The sequence below is a fragment of the Lissotriton vulgaris genome, chromosome 5, assembly GCF_964263255.1.
Source record: "Lissotriton vulgaris chromosome 5, aLisVul1.2, whole genome shotgun sequence".
NCBI lineage: Eukaryota > Metazoa > Chordata > Amphibia > Caudata > Salamandridae > Lissotriton > Lissotriton vulgaris.
In genome coordinates, this window is record NC_141693.1 from 45,166,627 (window position 1) to 45,185,212 (window position 18,586).

Sequence of the window (18,586 nt, forward strand, 5' to 3'; positions counted from 1 at the left end):
AGGATCGGACATTTTTCTTCGATCGCCCGGAGAATGTCAGTGACTGGCTTGACTCTTTCCCTAAAAGGGATGATCGATCCGAGCACCCTGGTGGTACCGAGGGTGGTTTGCCGGAGCAAGAGTGACACTGTGGTTCCCGATGTCTGAACTTTTCATTCGTATTTCAGCTGAGTCTAATATTTGGGTCTTCTTATGTTCTGTTCTATATTGGCCCGAGGTGGCAGGGGGGTAAATCGGGACTCTTTCCTCCTCCTGGGTTTCTTTGTTTAGATTAGTTTAATGACTGGGCGACAGCCACACTGCAAGTTGGGAAGGCTATTGAGTCTCACGCAGGGGTGCAGGGTGGGGGGAGTTGTAACGGGTTCAAGTTGGGGGCGGTGGGGGGGTGTATGTTCGTTTATTCTGTTTCGCAAGGCATCGCATTGTATTCTTTATTGCTTCGATTGATGTGTTCTTTTTGGAGTGTGCTCTGCAGTCTCTTCGGGAATGGGGGGTAGTGAGTTGAGACTGCTGTCTTGGAATGTCAACGGGTTGGGGACAGGATAAAACGAGGGGTTGTGCTGCAGTTTTTGAGACGTCATTCTCCTGATTTTGTCCTTCTGCAAGAAACACACTTAATTGGTAACGCTTGTCAAGCCATGAATAGACGAGGCTATCGCTTGGTTGCTCATTCCAGATTTACTTCTGGCTCTAGGGGGGTGGGTATTCTGGTCCGGTCTTCCCCCCCCCCTTTGAGATTGATGATGTAATACTTGATGATAAGGGGTGCTACGCCGCGCTCACTGGTAGATGGGAGGGGAAGGCGCTCTCCATACTCACGACGATCTATGTCCCCCCTGGCCTGCAGACTCCCACCTTTACTGATATTGGACGGGTTGTTCTAGGGCTTCCTGAAGGTCTTTTAATCCTGGGCGGAGACTTTAACTCTGTTGTCTCTGGCACCTCGGATCGCTACCCTCCCAGAGATTTGGCTAGATCTCAGTTGTGAATGAGTGGGTTTTTGGAAACTTTCGGGCTGGTGGATAGTTGGAGGTTGATGCATCCTATGCAGTTCCAATATACCTTCCATTCAGGTGCCCACGGGAGCCTCTCCAGACTTGATTATCTCCTAATGCCAGCGGTTCAATCCTCCTCTATCAGGGAAATCCGACACCTTCCCAGGGGCACTTCAGATCATTTCCACTTGTGGCTCTGTGTGGAAGCTGGGGTGTGCAGCGAAGGCAGGGTTGCCCCCATCAACCCCTGGTATCTCCGGAATCCTAAGATCCACTCGGAGCTGATAAAATCTATTGATCATTACTTCCTCGATAATGTGGGATCCGTTTCTTCATCTGTGTCATTGTGGAAGGCTTTCAAGATTGTTATACTTGGACATTCTTTGTCGTTAATTACTGGTGCCAAGAAGGCCAAATGTGAGGAACTGGTCCGCATTGAAGCTGAAATAACTGTGATTGAGAGTGACCTCGAGGCGGGTGTCACCAGTGCTAAACTCCACTCCCTCAGCTTAAAACAATCTGATTATAAAGCCCTGGTGACCGACGCTGCTAAGGTAATGAACAGAGAGCAACAGGGTAGGCTGTATGATGTGGGTGACAAGGCTAGTAAATTGCTTGCGTGGCTTGATAAGAAGGAAAGAGCAAATCGTGTAGTTCCTGTGATTGAAAGGTCGGATGGAGTATGTGTGACTGACCCAGCTGGGATCACTGACTGTTTTGTGGAACATTTCCGTACTGTGTATTCTTCAGTTTGTGCTAGGGACGAGGAGGATTCTCAGTTTTTATTGCGGGACATTGCATTGCCCTGTCTCTCTGAGGTTGATAGAGATTTCATGGACGCACCGCTTACGACAGATGAAATAGCGATTGCCATCCGCTCCCTTCGTTCTGGTAAGGCTATGGGCCCCAATGGTTTGCCTATTGAATTGCACAAACTGCGGCCTGACAAAATGGCGCCCTATCTGAGGGAAATGTTCCTTGAGGCGCAGAAATCTGGTTCCCTCCCTGCGGATCAACGGCTGGCCTCTATCGTGGTAATACACAAGGAGGGTAAGCCGCGCGACCGTTGTGCCTCTTATATGCCCATCTCCCTTTTAAATGCCGAACCCAAAATTTTAGCCAAATTGTTGGCTAACCGCTTGGTTAAGGTGATCTGTGATTTCATTCATCCGGATCAATCCGGTTTTATCCTGCATCGCAATACTGCCCTTAATCTTCGGCGGCTTCATGGAGTTCTCGCGAGAGCCGAGACCCTCTCTGAGCCGGACATTTAGGCTTCCTTGGATGCCACTATGGCCTTTGATACTATCGAATGGCTTTACCTCTGGGCAGCTCTCGCCAAATTTGGTTTTGGCCCTATATTCATTGCATGGGTGAAACTTCTTTATGAGAAGCCTCTGGAGCAGGTGGTGGTTAATGGGAAGGTATCTGGCACTTTTACTCTTGGACGGGACACTCGGCAGGGCTGCCCGTTGTCTCCCTTGCTTTTTGCCCTTGCACTCGAACTGCTGGCCGCATGGCTCCGTTGGGAGCCCTCGATAAAGGGCATTAGGTGGACTCCTGACTTCGAGGATCGTATTTTGCTTTATGCGGATGACATCCTTTTGTACCTCACATCCCCCCAGAAATCCCTGAATGTACTTTTTGACATTTTAACTTCATTTGGGAAGAACTCAGGTCTTGTTATTAATTGGACGAAATCCTGTGTCTATGTGTTAGCAGGACGGCTTCCCGCGCTGCCTCGCAGATTCCCGATCCAAGTCACCGAGTCAGGGTTCAAGTATTTGGGGATTTATATCTCCCTGGATCCTGTTGTTCGCTACGAGCGCAACCTGCTTCTCCCGCTCCAGCGACTGAAACTCGATGTCTCGCGCTGGCGTCGGTTACCGCTGTCGCCGCTCGGGCGTGCTGCTCTTTTTAAGATGATGTCGCTGCCGAGAGTTTTGTACGCACTCCAAAACTCCTTTGACCCTATTCCCTCCTGGTTTTTTCGGGAGGTGGAGAGCCTACAGCGTCTTGTTTTGGGACGGACGCGCGCGTATTGCTCGCCCCAAACTTACGCTCCCTTGGTACGATGGAGGCATCGCTTTCCCAGACATCAAGCGTTTATATTGGGCCTCTCAATTGAGTGCGATTAACCATGCAACCTACGCACCGGGTCCTTCACCGGCTTTCGAGATGGATAAACACCTTTTACCGGGCGGGAATTACAGTAGGGCGCTTTATTCCAAAGGGATTTGCAGGACGTTAACTGGGCCCACTAAGATTGCTGTGCGAGTTTGGCGAGATGCGAATGCGGCTTTGGGATGGGGTTATAGATTGACTCGTGTGGCTCCGTTGTATGCCTCTGAAAGATTGGGTTGCTTATGGAGAACGAAAGGTTTTGAGAAATGGGACATGATTGGTATCAGTAGAGTGGGTGACCTATGGACCAAGGGAAATGTTAAAACCTTTGAGCCACTGGATTCAAGATAGCCTGGCTGATGAGGATTATGAATCCGAAACCGGTCCCAGGATGCTTGTTTCCGGTCCAGTGAAGACATGGCTTGGCAGTTCGGGCTGGACTGTTCCCATGAGGCACAGGGTCAGACTGATTTGCATATAGCCATGTCTGTACTGGGGTGGCTGAGTGAACTAAAGAATGGTGATGGATTAAACCCAGATCAGTTGACTGGGGGTGAGTGTTTGATTTGTTCAAAGGCTCCGTCCATCATCCCCTTTTGTATTGCTTTGTTCGCCCTAAGTGTAGCAGGGTATGCTCAGACGTGAGTCCCTTGTTCACTTGGCCACTGGATTCAAGATAGCCTGGCTGATGAGGATTATGAATCCGAAACTGGTCCCAGGATGCTTGTTTCCGGTCCAGTAAAGACATTTATTTATTAATAAAAATTTTAGAGCGCGAACAAAGGCCCAAGGGCGTCCCGGAGCTAGAATATCTGCAGAATTTAACAGGTGAGGGGAAGAGTGGGTCTACTGGTTAAAAAGCCAGGTCTTGAGTGGTTTGCGGAAAGACCAGAGTGAATGGCTTGATTTGATCGAGGAAGGCAGTGTGTTCCAGAGTTTGGGGGCTGAGACAAAAAATCTTCTGTCTCCCCATGAAACAGATTTGCTGCGTGGAACCACGAGGTCATTTAGACTGGAGGAGCGTAAGGTTCTGGAAGGACAGTAAGGAGTCAAGTTTTGCATGAAGAAGGCAGGTCCCATATTGTGAATCGCCTTGAACACTATACAGAGAACTTTGAATTTTATCCTATTCCTTATAGGTAGCCAGTGTAGCTCTCTGATAGTTGCAGAAGCGGAGTGGTGTTTGGGAATTCTGCCCAGGAGTCTTGCTGCTGAATTTTGGATTATTTGCATTTTATTCAAAACTCTTTCTTGTGCATTCAAGAACATAGCATTGCAGTAATCCAGGGCCGACAGTCCCAGCGAGGTGACCAGTGTTTTGCCAGCTGATTCGGGAAGGAAGGGGAGGATTTTTTTGATTAGTCTCAGTTTATGAAAAGCTGCGGACGTAATCTGGTTAGCATGAGGGAGAAAGGTGAGACGGTCATCAAAAATGACTCCGAGATTCCTCACCTTGCTAACTGGCTCAGGGGGAGGGCCCAATGACGTGGGCCACCAACAAGAGGACCTTTCCTGGGTCAGATGACCAAAGATGACTACTTCCGTCTTGTCGGAATTTAATTTTAGGCAAATGGAAGCCATCCAGTTCCCAATTGCCAACATGCCCTGATTGAGGTCATTGGCTTTTTTATGGCCATCATTCTTAATGGCCAGGACCAACTGGGTATCGTCCGCATAGGAGGTAAGGCTCATCCCATGTGCTCGAATGGTATTGGCAAGGTCCGACACGTAGATATTAAAAAGTGTCGGACTAAGGGATGCGCCTTGAGGAACTCCACATGGCAGAGAAGATGTGGAAGAATGGAAAGAGCCCATTGTAACCCCCTGAGTCCTATTGGCAAGAAAGGAGGCCAGCAGTTTCCTGGCGTTGTGTTGGACACCAATGTTTTCGACACGGTCGATCAAAGTAACATGATCGACCGTGTCGAAAGCTGCCGACAGGTCAAGCAGTATTAAAACTGCAGTGCCCCCGCCATCCCGGATGGATCAAATATCACCCGCGGCTTTGATCAGAGCCGTCTCCGTCCCATGATATTGGCGAAAGCCAAACTGGGAGTCGTCGAGAAGATGATGTTCCTCTAAAAAGGCCGAGAGCTGTGAATTCATGGCCTTTTCGGCTATTTTTGCCAGAATTGGAAGGTTGGCAATAGGTCGATAGCTCTTTAATTCTTTCATATCAAGATGAGGTTTTTTTAACAGTGGTTTGATGAGGGTCTGTTTTAATGTGGCTGGGTAGTTACCTGAAGTGAACATGGAGTTGCAGATAGAGGTGATGACGGGAAGCACCACTTCGATGACAGGAAGTAACACTTTAAGGGGACATGGATCAAGAGCGGAACCCGATTTTATGGTGGATATAATGTCCGCGACCTGAGAGCTGGAGATATCTTTGAACTGAGAGAGGGTGGGTCCTGTTTGAAAGGTTGTCGGCGAATTAGGGGGGGAGTTAATATTATTGGCGAAGGCGGAGTAGATGTCATTAACTTTGCCAAAAAAGAAGTTAGCCAAGTCGTCGCATAGCGATTGAGAGGGTGGAGGGGTTACATTAGAAGAGTAACCGGCTAACTGCTTGGTAGTTTCGTACAGTGCCTTATGGGAGTTTTTAGCTAGTTCGATTCTGTCGCTGAAGAACTTTTTCTTAGCCTCGCTAATCATGGATTTGTATATAACCAGCGTTTCTTTATACTTGATTTTGGCCTCGGCAGAGTAATCTTTCCGCCAGTGTCTCTCTTTATTCCTGCACTGTTGTTTCTGGTTTCTTAGTTACTCTGAATACCAGGGGGCAGACGGAGCAGATCTATTACGAGATCGTTGTTTAAGAGGGGCCAGATGGGTGGCTGCGGAGCCCACCCATTCATTGAATTGTGTAATGGCGATATTGGGATCGGCTGATAGGGATGGGGTAGACATGGCTTGGAAGTTCAGGCTGGACTGTTCCCATGAGGCACAGGGTCAGACTGATTTGCATATAACCATGTCTGAACTCGGGTGGCTGAGTGAACTAAAGAATGGTGATGGATTAAACCCAGATCAGTTGACTGGGGTGAGTGTTTGATTTGTTCAAAGGCTCCGTCCATCATCCCCTTTTGAACCTCTTGGTACGATGGAGGCATCGCTTTCCCAGACATCAAGCGTTACTATTGGGCCTCTCAATTGAGTGCGATTAACCATGCAACCTACGCACCGGGTCCTTCACCGGCTTTCGAGATGGATAAACACCTTTTACCGGGCGGGAATTACAGTAGGGCGCTTTATTCCAAAGGGATTTGCAGGACGTTAACTGGGCCCACTAAGATTGCTGTGCGAGTTTGGCGAGATGCGAATGCAGCTTTGGGATGGGGTTATAGAACTCGTGCGGCTCCGTTGTATGCCTCTGAAAGATTGGGTTGCTTATGGAGAACAAAAGGTTTTGAGAAATGGGACATGATTGGTATAAGTAGAGTGGGTGACCTCTGGACCAAGGGAAATGTTAAAACCTTTGAGGCGCTGAGGACGGAATATGAGCTCGGAGAAAAGGAGTTTTTCAGATACGTGCAGGTGCGCCATGCTTTGCTGTCGGTTTTCGCTGCAGGCACTGACGTCCCCGAGTCCTCTCCTCTCGAGGACCGTATACTGGACGGTTATGTCCCTGACAGCACGATTTCATTGATTTATAAAAGATTGATCAATAATCGGACTGATCTACTTGTGCATCTCAGAGCGGTATGGACTGAGAATGGGTTGGAATTAGATGACGAAGACTGGCAATCCGCGTTGTCGTCGCCCAAGGAGGTTGCCATTCCTGCCCGTCTTCGCTTCGTCCAACTTAAGATCCTTGACCGTATATATGTTACTGGTCCGATTCTGGTGCGAATGGGCTACTCTCTGGATGGGTTGTGTAAACGTGGTTGCGGCATGCCTGGAACCTTCCTTCACATTCTGTGGGAGGGTTCGGCGGTGGCGGGGTTTTGTGCCCGAGTGCATGCGGTGATGGGAAGAGTTACTGGAGTGTCGTTGTTGCCTGAGGCTAGGCGCTGCCTGCTGAACGTGTGGGAGCCGAATGATTACACTGTTGCTCAGATCCGTTGGGCGACCCTTGGTAACATGATAGCTAAGAGAGACATCGCACAGTTGTGGGGTTCCCAGAGGTCGCCCACGGTCTTGGCGTGGAAGGAGGGCATGGATTGGTGCATGTTTAGGGAGAAAACGGTGTATCTGGCTAGGGGTAGACCTAGGAAATGGAGCAGAGTCTGGTCTCAGTGGAATGCCTATCATGGAAATATCTGTACTCCCCCGCAAGACTTATTACCTGATGTTCCCTTATCCCCCTAAATGACGTTCCATGTACTGTTTAATACTATGAGTGCTGCATTGTTTCCCCACTTCCCCCCCCTCTCGACGGATTATAAGTGTATGATTTTTCCTGAATATTTGGAGTAACACTCTGTGTGGACACATGATCGCCGATACTGTATCTACTGCCTTGATTGTTGTTGTTGTATTTTACTTATTAATAAAAGTTTAAAAAAAATAAAAAAAGATGGTCGTTCAGGCCACACACATTAACTGTAGCTATTCGTGTGGACAATGACATTAACCCCTTCGCTGCAGCGGCAATTCCACCGCAGCGCTGGGGGGGGAGGGGGGCGAGCGGCGCTCACATGCTCGTGACGGAGCCGCTCCGTCACGAGCCTCGGTTGAGCTGTGCTCATGACGGAGCGGTTCCGTCATGGCCCCGCCAGCTCAATGGAACGTCCAGGGCAGGCGCGCCCAGCGGGCCATGACGGAACCGCTCCGTCATGAGCACAGCTCAACCGAGGCTCATGACGGAGCGGCTCCGTCATGAGCATGGAAGGAGTTAAAATACATCTGGTGCCTGCCCTAACCAATTGTCCAGCAAAAACGTAGACCGACTCCTACTGTCATCTCTTAGTCATCCAATATCCCTCTCCTCAGTCATTTTATTTTGTGTGTTCCAACATGTGGATTCCTTGTAATCCCTAGAGTGTCTAAGTGTGCTGTGCCCTGTGCCCAAACTCGTCCCTGCCCCCCCAACCTCCCCTCCCACAGAGCCCTCCCACCCCCTTACAGGCAAATAGGTCAACCATGACCTATGTGTGACAGATATAAACCCCTTTGGGTAGTCATTTCCCCCCCCCCCCTTTACAACCCAGCCTAATGTACTTAGGCTGATGCTGTGATCTCCCTAGTATTTCACTGTTATTTCTACATCACATTAGCGGCAGCCGCCTTGAATCTATATGTTATCTCAATTTGGCAGTGGTGCCCCTTTTATCCTTTTTTAGGTCTCGTCCTACGTAGCGCGCATGCGCTGCATAGGAGGAGACCTAATGCCATCGGCAGAGCTTTTTCAACAAAGGACTGCACGCATTGCATTTCTTGCAATGCAACACATGCACATCTACGCGATTTCCTTTCGTGAGCGCGCGGCACCATATGGTGGTGCCATAGGGTTGCACGCTCCCGAAAGGAAATCACCCATGCCCCCTCCCCATCCATACTGCCACTTTTACTGCTGCGCTGCTTTACTGATGCGCGGCCAATGCTTGTTTAAATTGTTCTGAAGAGCAAGGGAAAATTACTATGCTGGTGCAGCCTTGGAATCTGTTAGAAACAAATGTTAGATTTCCTGCTAGATGTAAAGACTATATTGTGCACTGTTACTTTATTCCTATTTTGTTTTAAGTGCTTATCGTCATATTTCTTCCAAATTCAATTGTTCAGTTTTTGAATTTGTATGTTGTCACACGTTTCTAGCAGTTGTACTCATGCTTTTGCCAATACTTTTTTTTTTTTTTTAAACCTTTATTTGGAGACAAGCAGGGTCAAGGGAAGTGCATACACAATACATACAGTCACATATGGCCATTACAATGGTACGTCAGAACCAAAAAGTGAGATACAAGCAAGTACAGGGCAGCATACCAGTCAATACAAGGAGCAACATCAAAATGTACAGTGCAAATTAGAGAGCAATGATCCAGCATGTTCAGGCAAGCTAATAAGACAATACAGTATGGACACATTCAGTTAGCGGATAGCAAATAAAACAAAGGAGACTCAGATAAAAGGGACACATAAAATAAAGGTAACTTACAGTGATACGATCTCAATTACTAGCCATACACTTGTCGTAAAGGGAACTACAGCCCTCAATAGCTCGCATGTAAAGGAGACAGCTCAGCCTCTCCCCCGATACTGGAAGATCAGCAGGTGTAATGTAAAATCCCAGCCCACCATGTTGCCATCAACCAATCCCTTCACGGTCCCCAAGTTCAGAATCAGAGTCCTGCACAGCTCTGGTTAGGAGGTGCCCCTGGAGCGGGCTCCAAAAGTCCTTCGGTCTGCATCTGACAGGCATCAGGTCATAATAGATATTGTATTGATCCTGACAGTATATGAGGTCAGTCACCCAATCCTGAAAGCGCGGCACCCTGCCACGACCCCAGCAACAAGCAACCCTACGCTTAGCCAGCAGCAGGGCCACGTCAACAAATCTACGGTGAGAGGCAGGCACGTCCTTAGAGTAGCCCAGCAACATCACTAAGGGGTCAAATGCCACCCCATCCTCCGCCATAATCTGCAGGGCTTCATGAACCTGAGTCCAATATTCTAACACCCCCGCACAACTCCAAGCCAAGTGCAGGAAGTCAGCGCCTTCCGCACGACACCTAGCACACCTGTCATCCTCCGCTAAATGAAACCGTAGTTTCCTCGCCGGGGTATAATAGTACCTCTGAGCAAACTTGTAGTGGATAATTTTAAGGCGACAACTAGAGGAAACATTGGCCGTGAGCCCACAGCAGTACTTCCATTGCTCGTCGGTAATAGGAGCACCCAACTCGGCAACCCACTGCTCGCGCACCCGATTGGCCGGGACCGAACGCTGTCTGCGAATAGCCCCGTATAATTTTGACACCAGGTGTCGCCCATCTGAAACCAACAGCACGTGGAGGGGGAGGGTAACCCCAGGCTCCGAAGGGAAATCTGGTAGCAGAGCACGCATGCCCTGCCGCAAGCGGATAAAGTAGAACAGCTCCAGAGGGGAGCAAGCAGCCGCTCCGAAGAAATGAGCCTGCGTACGGAAGGCACCTTCATGAAACAAGTCGCCCCACGTGAGGATGCCTAGCCGCCTACACATTCGTTGAAACCCCGTTTCCAACAACAGCGAAAAATCAGGATGATAAGCCAGAGGCAAGGCCAGCGAATAAAGAAAGGAAACGCCCAGCAATTGAGCCACCCGTTTCCAAGCATCCACCGTGCACGTCACCGTCGTGCAAGGCGTTTCCACATCGGACACCTTGCCCAAAACCATCCCCTCCAGTGGGAGCGGGTGGGCAACCCAATGTTCAGCAGCAATTTGGGGCATAAACGGCGTGGGGCGCATCCAGTGATAAGCGTAATGCGTCTGAGCGCTGAGATAATAAAGCTCAAAGTCAGGGACGTCGAAACCGCCATCAGCATAGGGCAACGTAAGGGTAGCCCAAGCCACCCGTGGCTGCTTGCCCCGCCAGAACAACCGCATGAGCTCGGAACGAAGTCTGCGAAAGAAATAAGCACCAGGATGATACGGAAGGTTTTGAAAGAGGTAAAGGAAGCGGGGCAAAACTACCATCTTGATAAGGGACGCCCTACCGGCCATGGAGAGAGGCAAGGACATCCACCTGGTGACATCATCTGCAAGTTTAGTAATAGCCACCCCATAATTAAGCCGAACCGATTCTTCTCTGTCCAAGGACACGACAATGCCGAGATATCGCAACTCCGAATCACACCATTCCAGAGGGTAGTCAAGGGGAAACCTAGCTACAGCAGCAGTGAGGGGGAAAAATTGAGACTTCCGCCAGTTGATATGGACACCGGAGACACCCCCAAAAGCGACCAGCTCTCGTAAGAGCGAATTAAGGTTGTTCTCAGGGTCCTTGACATAGAGTGTAACATCATCGGCGTATAAAGAAATACCGACCTGCCGCTGAAGACAATTAAAGGTGCTCTGCTGGTGAAACTGACGAATCCTACAGGCCAGCGGCTCAATGGCTATAGCAAACAAGAGGGGCGAGAGGGGGCATCCCTGTCGGGTCCCTCTCGTAAGAGGGAACGAGGGGGATAACACCCCATTCACCACTACCCTCGCCATCGGATCAGTATATAAGAGCTTAACCCATGAGATGAAGATCCTGGGGAAACCCATCCGACAAAGAACATCAATAAGATAGCCCCACTCAACAGAGTCAAACGCCTTAGTGGCATCAAGAAAGATAGCGGCAACCGGGACAGTAGGAGCAATGGTCGACACAAGCGAAAACAAGGTGCAAAGATTGTGGGAGGTAGCACGGCCGGGCACAAATCCTGACTGGTCAGGCAATACAATAACGGGCATGAGCTCGGCTAGTCTTACTGCCAAGACCTTCGCGAGAATTTTGACATCGCAGTTGAGCAATGAGAGGGGCCTATAAGAGCCCACATCCAGCGGATCCTTACCCGGCTTAAGCAGCGACGTAATGGCGACCTCTCGCATGGAGCCCGGCAGACGTCCCTCCTCCAGGGACTCCTCAAAAACCTCACGGAGAACAGGAGCCATGGTGTCCACATAACACTTATAAAATTCAGCAGGAAGGCCATCCAGACCGGCGGCCTTCCCATTAGACAGAGACATGATGGCATTCCTGACCTCCTCCACCTCTAGGGGCCTGCCTAAGAACTCCCGATGACCATCCGATAACCAACAAAGTGCCAGCTCATCAAGAAATCCGCCGTACCGAGTCTCACCCGTCTGCTGTGTCGTGTAAAGGTGTGCATAATGGTCAATAAAAGTACGCTGAATCTCCGAAGTGTCTCGACAGCGAGTGCCATCCGGTGACACCAATTCCAACACGTCCGACCCATGCCTTGGATGTCTAGTAAGGGCAGCGAGGACCTTACCGGGCCGCTCCCCCTCACAGTATCGCCTCGCCGTCCAGTATTTCCCCCTATGCTTAGCCTCTCTAGCAGCCTCCTCCTCGTACTCGGAGAGTTTAGTACGGAACTGCGCCAGAAGATCGGGATCAGAGTCAACCTGCATCCTGCGTTCTAAGTCTCGCAAGTCAGCTTCCAAGCTCTCGAGGGTCCGAACAATCAGTCGAAGTACTCCACAACTTTTAGAAATAGTGACACCCCGGATCGTAACCTTGAACGCCTCCCAGATGACCTCGACACTGTCCACAGAGCCCTTGTTTCTAGGGAAGAACGCCTCTACCTCCACACCAAGCTCCTCCTTGAACACCGGGTCAAGCAAAGCAGTCGGAAATAGACGCCAAGGTGGGCGCGGCCTATGCAGCCCGGGGACGGATAGAACAACCTTCACCGGACAGTGATCAGAATACGTCCGAGCCAGATGTGTAGCCTCCCGTAGGCCAGCTACCAGCCCTCTAGAGAGAAACACATAATCCAGTCTCGCCCATGAACGAGCATGTGTGGTGTAATGAGTGCCCTCCTTGGTGGCAGGGTGGGCGTACCTCCAGCTGTCGACCAACCCAGCCTCCCCAACAATCCCACGCAACACTTCTCTAGCCTGTACATTATACTGAGGGCTCCCCTCCGATCTGTCCGACTGGGCATGAAATGCAAAATTGAAATCACCCCCCCACACAATGTAAGTGGCATCCACAGCAAGAACATGACCCCACAAAGTGACAAAAAAGATTGGCGTATCGACATTAGGAGCATAGCAATTAACAAACAGTACAGTGTTCTGCCCAAGCCGCCCCCACAGTAGCACATAGCGCCCCTCAGGGTCCCCCACAAATCCCAGTTCCTGAAATGCGAGCGATTTTTTAACAAGGATGACAACCCCTCGAGCATAAGAAGAATAGGAAGCAAACCTCCCGCCAAAGTTGGGGGAAGGAGCAGGACGCAGATGCGTCTCCTGGAGGAGAGCAACATGAATAGCATGCCTGTCCAGGTACTGGATCACACTACGACATTTCCTGGCATCATTAAGTCCCCGTACATTCCAGGACAGAATCGATATCTGATCTATAACAGCAGTCGACATTACCCAGTTTCAGGGCCCCACAGGACCCAATAAGCAAATACAGGGCATCCAACTACCAGCAACAGCCAGCGACAGGTCCACACCCTAGGGCGCGGACAACCCCCCACATACACTCCACGCATTCCCCAGCCATCTCCGAACCAATCAACCAAAACCACAACAACCCCCCCCAACCAAACCATCCATGCAACAAGCACTCAGAACATACTGCACGCCGCACGCCGCCAATCCATCTTACGCGACCCACAACTCGCACACGTGTTTCTCTTGCATAGCGCTCCCCGTCACGTGGCAGCCTAAGATGGCGGCCGGTGCACTCGGCCCAAGATGGACGGGAGCACGGACCCCAGGATCAGTTCCGCCAGATAGAGAAGTGGACCAGCCTAGATAGCGGGCGCAACACCACACCTGTGCACACAGACAACAGCAGCACCTATCATATCGACCCAGGGGTCCTGGGCAAACAAACATGGACAGCTTCATTCCCGCCCCATCCACCCACCTGATACCACCCCAACTATCAGGCCATACGCATCCCCACCCCCCCCCCCATTCCCCAACACACATCCAGTCAAACAACAAAGGACTAGAATCCAAACCAAAGGTACACATGGGGCACACCCTCCGGGGAACCTTCCAGAGGTGCACGATACCACTCCCTCACGCCACGCCAGTGTCCGCGCCAACAAGTGTCAGAAGGCCCCAGGCGCAGCGCGGGGGGGTGGGTGCCCGGAGCGCGACACCAGATAGCACCATCCTGCGGTGCCATACAGACCCCAAGAAACAAAACACACTCACTCATCTCAATAAAGACATGACCCCCGCACCAACAAAAGTAAAAGCGGGCAATAGTTAGGCCGCAAATGCGGAGAAGGAAGGCAGTAGAACTCAATATAAAAGATACACGTCCAGAATACTCCAAAAACAGTAAAAAGAGAGACAAAGTCCAAAGTCACCACAATCAGGCGACCTCCTCCTCAGCCGCCAAATGTTCGTCCTCAGGGTCTCGATCGCCTCCCCGATCCGCAGCTGCTCGCTCGCGCTGGAGGCGCTTCGCAAAATCCTCAGCATGCTGTGGGTTGGTAAAAAAATGTTGTTTAGCCTGGTGCGTCACTCTAAGTTTAGCAGGGTACAGCAAGGCGTAGTCCACTTGTAGATCCCGAAGCTTCTTTTTCACCCCCAGGAACTTACGACGCTGGTCCTGCACCATCGGCGTGAAGTCGGGGTACATGGTGAAAGACACCCCTTCGAAGGAAAGGGCCCTATTAGTGCGGGCAGCCTGGAGGGCGGCGTCCCGGTCACGATAGTTCAAAAGGCGCGCAATGATGGGGCGCGGTGCAGCCCCAGAGGCCGGCCGAGGTCCCAGTGTCCGATGCGCTCTCTCAATGATGAACTGGGATGAGAACACTTCCGCCCCAATGGCGCCCACCAGTAGCCTCTCCACATAAGTCTCCATTTTGCCCACATTCGTGGACTCCGGCACACCTACAATGCGCACGTTGTTGCGCCTACTCCTCGCCTCCAACTCCTCATTCTTAGCGGCAATGACACGCAAGATATTGTCCATTCTCGCCAGTTGGGTGGTATGGGTGGCCGCCGTGTCATCATGGTCCGAAATGCGCTGTTCCGCCGCCGTCAGTCGCTCCTCATGCACGTCCAGCTTCTGGACGACCGCATCCATGCGCGACGATATCTTGTCCACTTTGTCCACTATCGTGGCAAACCCCTGCCTCATCTCCTGCATCATTTGGGTAAAGTCCGGTGGTGGTGGTTGCGGGACACTATCAGCGACATTCGGGGGGGGGGGGGACCGCGAAGTCCCGGCTTCCTGGAGCAAACGCGTCCCCCGCCTAGCCCCTCCAGAGTCAAAGGACAATTTGGATTGTTTAGTGTCCGGCTTCCCCATAATGGTGCGCTAGTGATGTAATGGGGGACCAAAGGAAATAGGAGTCAGGATATAGGTCGGACCAAGGGTACGGCCAAAAAAGCTCGAATCGTGGGGGCACGAGCAGGCCAGCGCGCCCCGCCACTCCCAATGACGAGAAAATGGCCGTCTCCGCTCCCAGTTCAAAGGGGCGAGCTCCCAGAAAACAAGAAGAAGATCCGTTGAGCCTCCGTGAGCAATGGTATCTGGGCAGGCAGATGTAGGAGCCAAGAGATAAGTCCGACAGCAAGGAAGAGCCAAACGGCTTGCCCGGCCAGCGAGCGGGCCCCGGTGGAGAGGGGCGGAGCAAGGCCTACACCCCACGTGTAGAGCCCTAGACTGGCATGAACGATGACGCCGGGCCAGGGGGCATCAGACTTCCAGAGCGCAAGTCGGGGAAACTTGGGATCCTCGTAACTTCGGCCAGCAACCTCCGAATGGCCCAGGAGTTGAACCGTGGGTAGTCAGTCGATATCCCAGTAGATCTGTGGGGTCAGATCAGGGCGCAGCGATGGTAATCAGGATCCCTAGGCGGATAATAGCTCCGGGCAGCGGGAGCCTCACGACAGTGCGGCCATTCCGCAGTGCGCCCTCTAGCGCCCCTGCTTTTGCCAATACTTGTTGTTTGTGTGTAGGAAGGTGGCATGCTGTCAGGGCAATGGCCTTCTGTCTCGATTGTCCGTCTCTCGACAGGCATCTGATCGAGCTGAGTGTCCTGCTTGCTCATCCACCTTGTGGGCCTGTAGGACTAAATAAACTGCAGTTCCTGTGTCTAAACACAATCTGCGCTTCTCACTTTTGTGTACACCTGTCACTACATCTCCACCCTCAGTTTAGAGTGTTAACTTCGCTCTCTTCCTAAACCTGTGCGTCGCCTGTTCCCCTTTGCATTCTCATGGACTGGTCCCCTCTCTCGCCCCCAGCCTCAAGCGCCTGTTGTGTCTCGCGCATCATTCTGTAGTGCTCCTTTCCAACCACTTATCTGCAGTTGATTTCTTCTCTTAGCTCCTTCCTTCTCTCGGCTGCGTCGCAAGAGGTGCCAGACCAGCACTTTTGGTCTATGGATGTATGACATTACAACGCATGCTTTTACCACGCATGCCTTTACAACGCGGTTTTTACATCGCATACCATTACAACGCATAGTGCTTTTGGGTGTTGGATAGTGAATTGTTTAATTTACTATTCCAACTCCAGTCCCCGTGGATAGTAGGGAAGGTGTTGGCTAGTAAATTAAATCTATTCCCTATCCTAGAGCGCCCCCCAGCGCAATGCGTTGTAATGGTTTGCATTGTAAAAGTTGCGTCGTAAAGGCACTGCGTGGTAAAAGTTGCGTTGTAAAGGTTGTTCACCTTGGGCTACAGACCAAACAAAGGTGACGAATCTGCTCGCCACCTTCCTACATGTCACTGTACCCATGACCACTGGATATATAATGCAAATACCAAGGACCCCCTGATTAGGTTTGATAGTTCGTGGTTCAGGGACAAAACAAATGTGTACATAAAATCATAACATAATAATGGGGGTAGTTGCAAGAAGGAATTCTAACAAGTTATTATAAAAGGTTGCATGTCACTTTTAATAGTTTTTCAAGTATAAAAACAGATCTAACAATACATAAATGTTAAATGAAAAAACATTATATAACATAAAACATATATCAACATTACATAAAAAATTATTACATAAAAAACATAATCATTAATATTATACACAATCGTTAAAAAATTGACGAAAAAAGTGGCAAATTAATACTTTTGACGCGCGTTTCGGCGTGTTGAAAAAACGCCTTCTTCAGGAGCCACAATCTATATCTGTAAGACACAAATGCGGAACTTAGAGAATGCATTTATATACATTTTTATCAACAGTAGCGATACACGTCTCTCGTATATTAACAAATGAACCGCCGTTGTATTTAAAAAGTACAAAAAGGATTCCTCATGCAACAAAACCCTCCCTACATGTTTTAGCAATATGTAAATTGCTAAACAAGTTACAAACCTAAATAATATATGAGCAGTTGTAATTTCATTTAACTCGTGTATATTGAGTGCTTTGAAAAAGGAGAAAATAGTAACATTTCATGATGAGAAAAGGAGGTACATCAAAGTCTTTAGTGTTTCTTGACTAGGATCTACAGGATAGTTTAGAGAATATTAACAAACCATCACTTACTAATAGCTGGTCGCTTTTAGTCTTTCTGTAATTGGCGATACTTCAAACAAAGGTATAATTGTTGCAAAAAGTATTTTTCTGACTGTGGGTAGATAAAAGGAGGGGAGGGGGGGTGGGAGATATATATACGATAAGCAATTATAGTTCACTAAACCGATTTCATTGACAGGCATAACAAAGCATATCAACCGTATCAGACTGGTATAATAATCACATATGTTTTTAAAGATGATGATAAGGATGGCTAGTGTGAACGCTCTCCGGTAAATTTATTCCATAATTGCGATTTTCTAAGAATGACACACGAATCTCTTATAATATGAGACTTTGATGATCTGATTCACTTTCTGAGGATCGCCTCGTATATAGTTCGAATAAGCCTGTAGACGGAATCACTGAATAAATGAAAAACGAGTGAGGCTAAAACGAAATCATTGAACATTCTAAAAGAAGATTTAATGATCAGTTCATCTTGAAGTTCCACTTTTAACCGAACCAGATTAAATACAGAGCCATGCTATTAGTTGCTCTTGTTAAAACATCGTCTAAACCATACCCATAGTAGATATATATATCCAACAATTACGCTTACCTAAAAAGACTCAGTTGCATTATGGGACTCTAAACAAGGTTTAGTCAATTTTTCAGAAACAGCATCGCATGTAATTCAGATAAACCTGCAGATAAAACTGTGGATAGATTCGCAGAATATCAGGGAAGAAAATGATAAGGACTATCAGTTTTTCGATCTGATAATTACTTAGACTGTTATTATTAAAGTAGAGTTCACTTATCACCTTGAAAAATCGAACACTTACTGACTAGCAAAGTCGTGAAGATATGTAAAAAAAAAATGTTCCCCTTTTCTTCCCCGTTTGATGACGTTCCAGGACTTCAAATAAAACTGGAACGCTGTAATCAATATTTCTCCCTCTCCGGAAACAGTTCTAAACGGTAAAATAGAACCATGTATTGCAAATCTACACGTTCTAATGTTACGTGAAAAACTACATAACGTGTAACGTATCAAAATGTAGGCAGTAAAAATATTCCTTACCAAAATTAAATATAGAACCGACACATTCGTCCGCCTCTTCGTGAACTATCTGTCGTGTTTTCGAGGTCGATAATTCTTTTATCAGAGTTTCCTTTTGTAGGATACTAAAAATAATTAAATACACCCAAAATACAAGTATTAGGGTCTAAATCAACATGCGGAGATGTGAAAGACTTCTAGAAAAGCTGTCCTGCTCTATCTTACCGATACGTGACGGGCGCTGCGTTCATTGACTGCTGGCGTCTCCGGGCCGTTGGGAAAGGTGTATCACC

At 49.1% G+C, this 18,586-nt stretch overlaps 1 long non-coding RNA gene across 1 annotated transcript; it reads right to left on the minus strand.

The window, feature by feature from the left end:
- Positions 1–16,637: 16,637 nt before the first annotated feature.
- LOC147710097 (uncharacterized) lies at positions 16,638–18,586 on the minus strand. The gene is made up of 6 exons (XR_015295607.1): positions 18,519–18,586; positions 18,315–18,418; positions 18,076–18,204; positions 17,850–17,946; positions 17,258–17,339; positions 16,638–16,893 (listed from the first exon to the last, which is right to left on the minus strand). It is a non-coding gene; the product is annotated as an uncharacterized LOC147710097 (long non-coding RNA).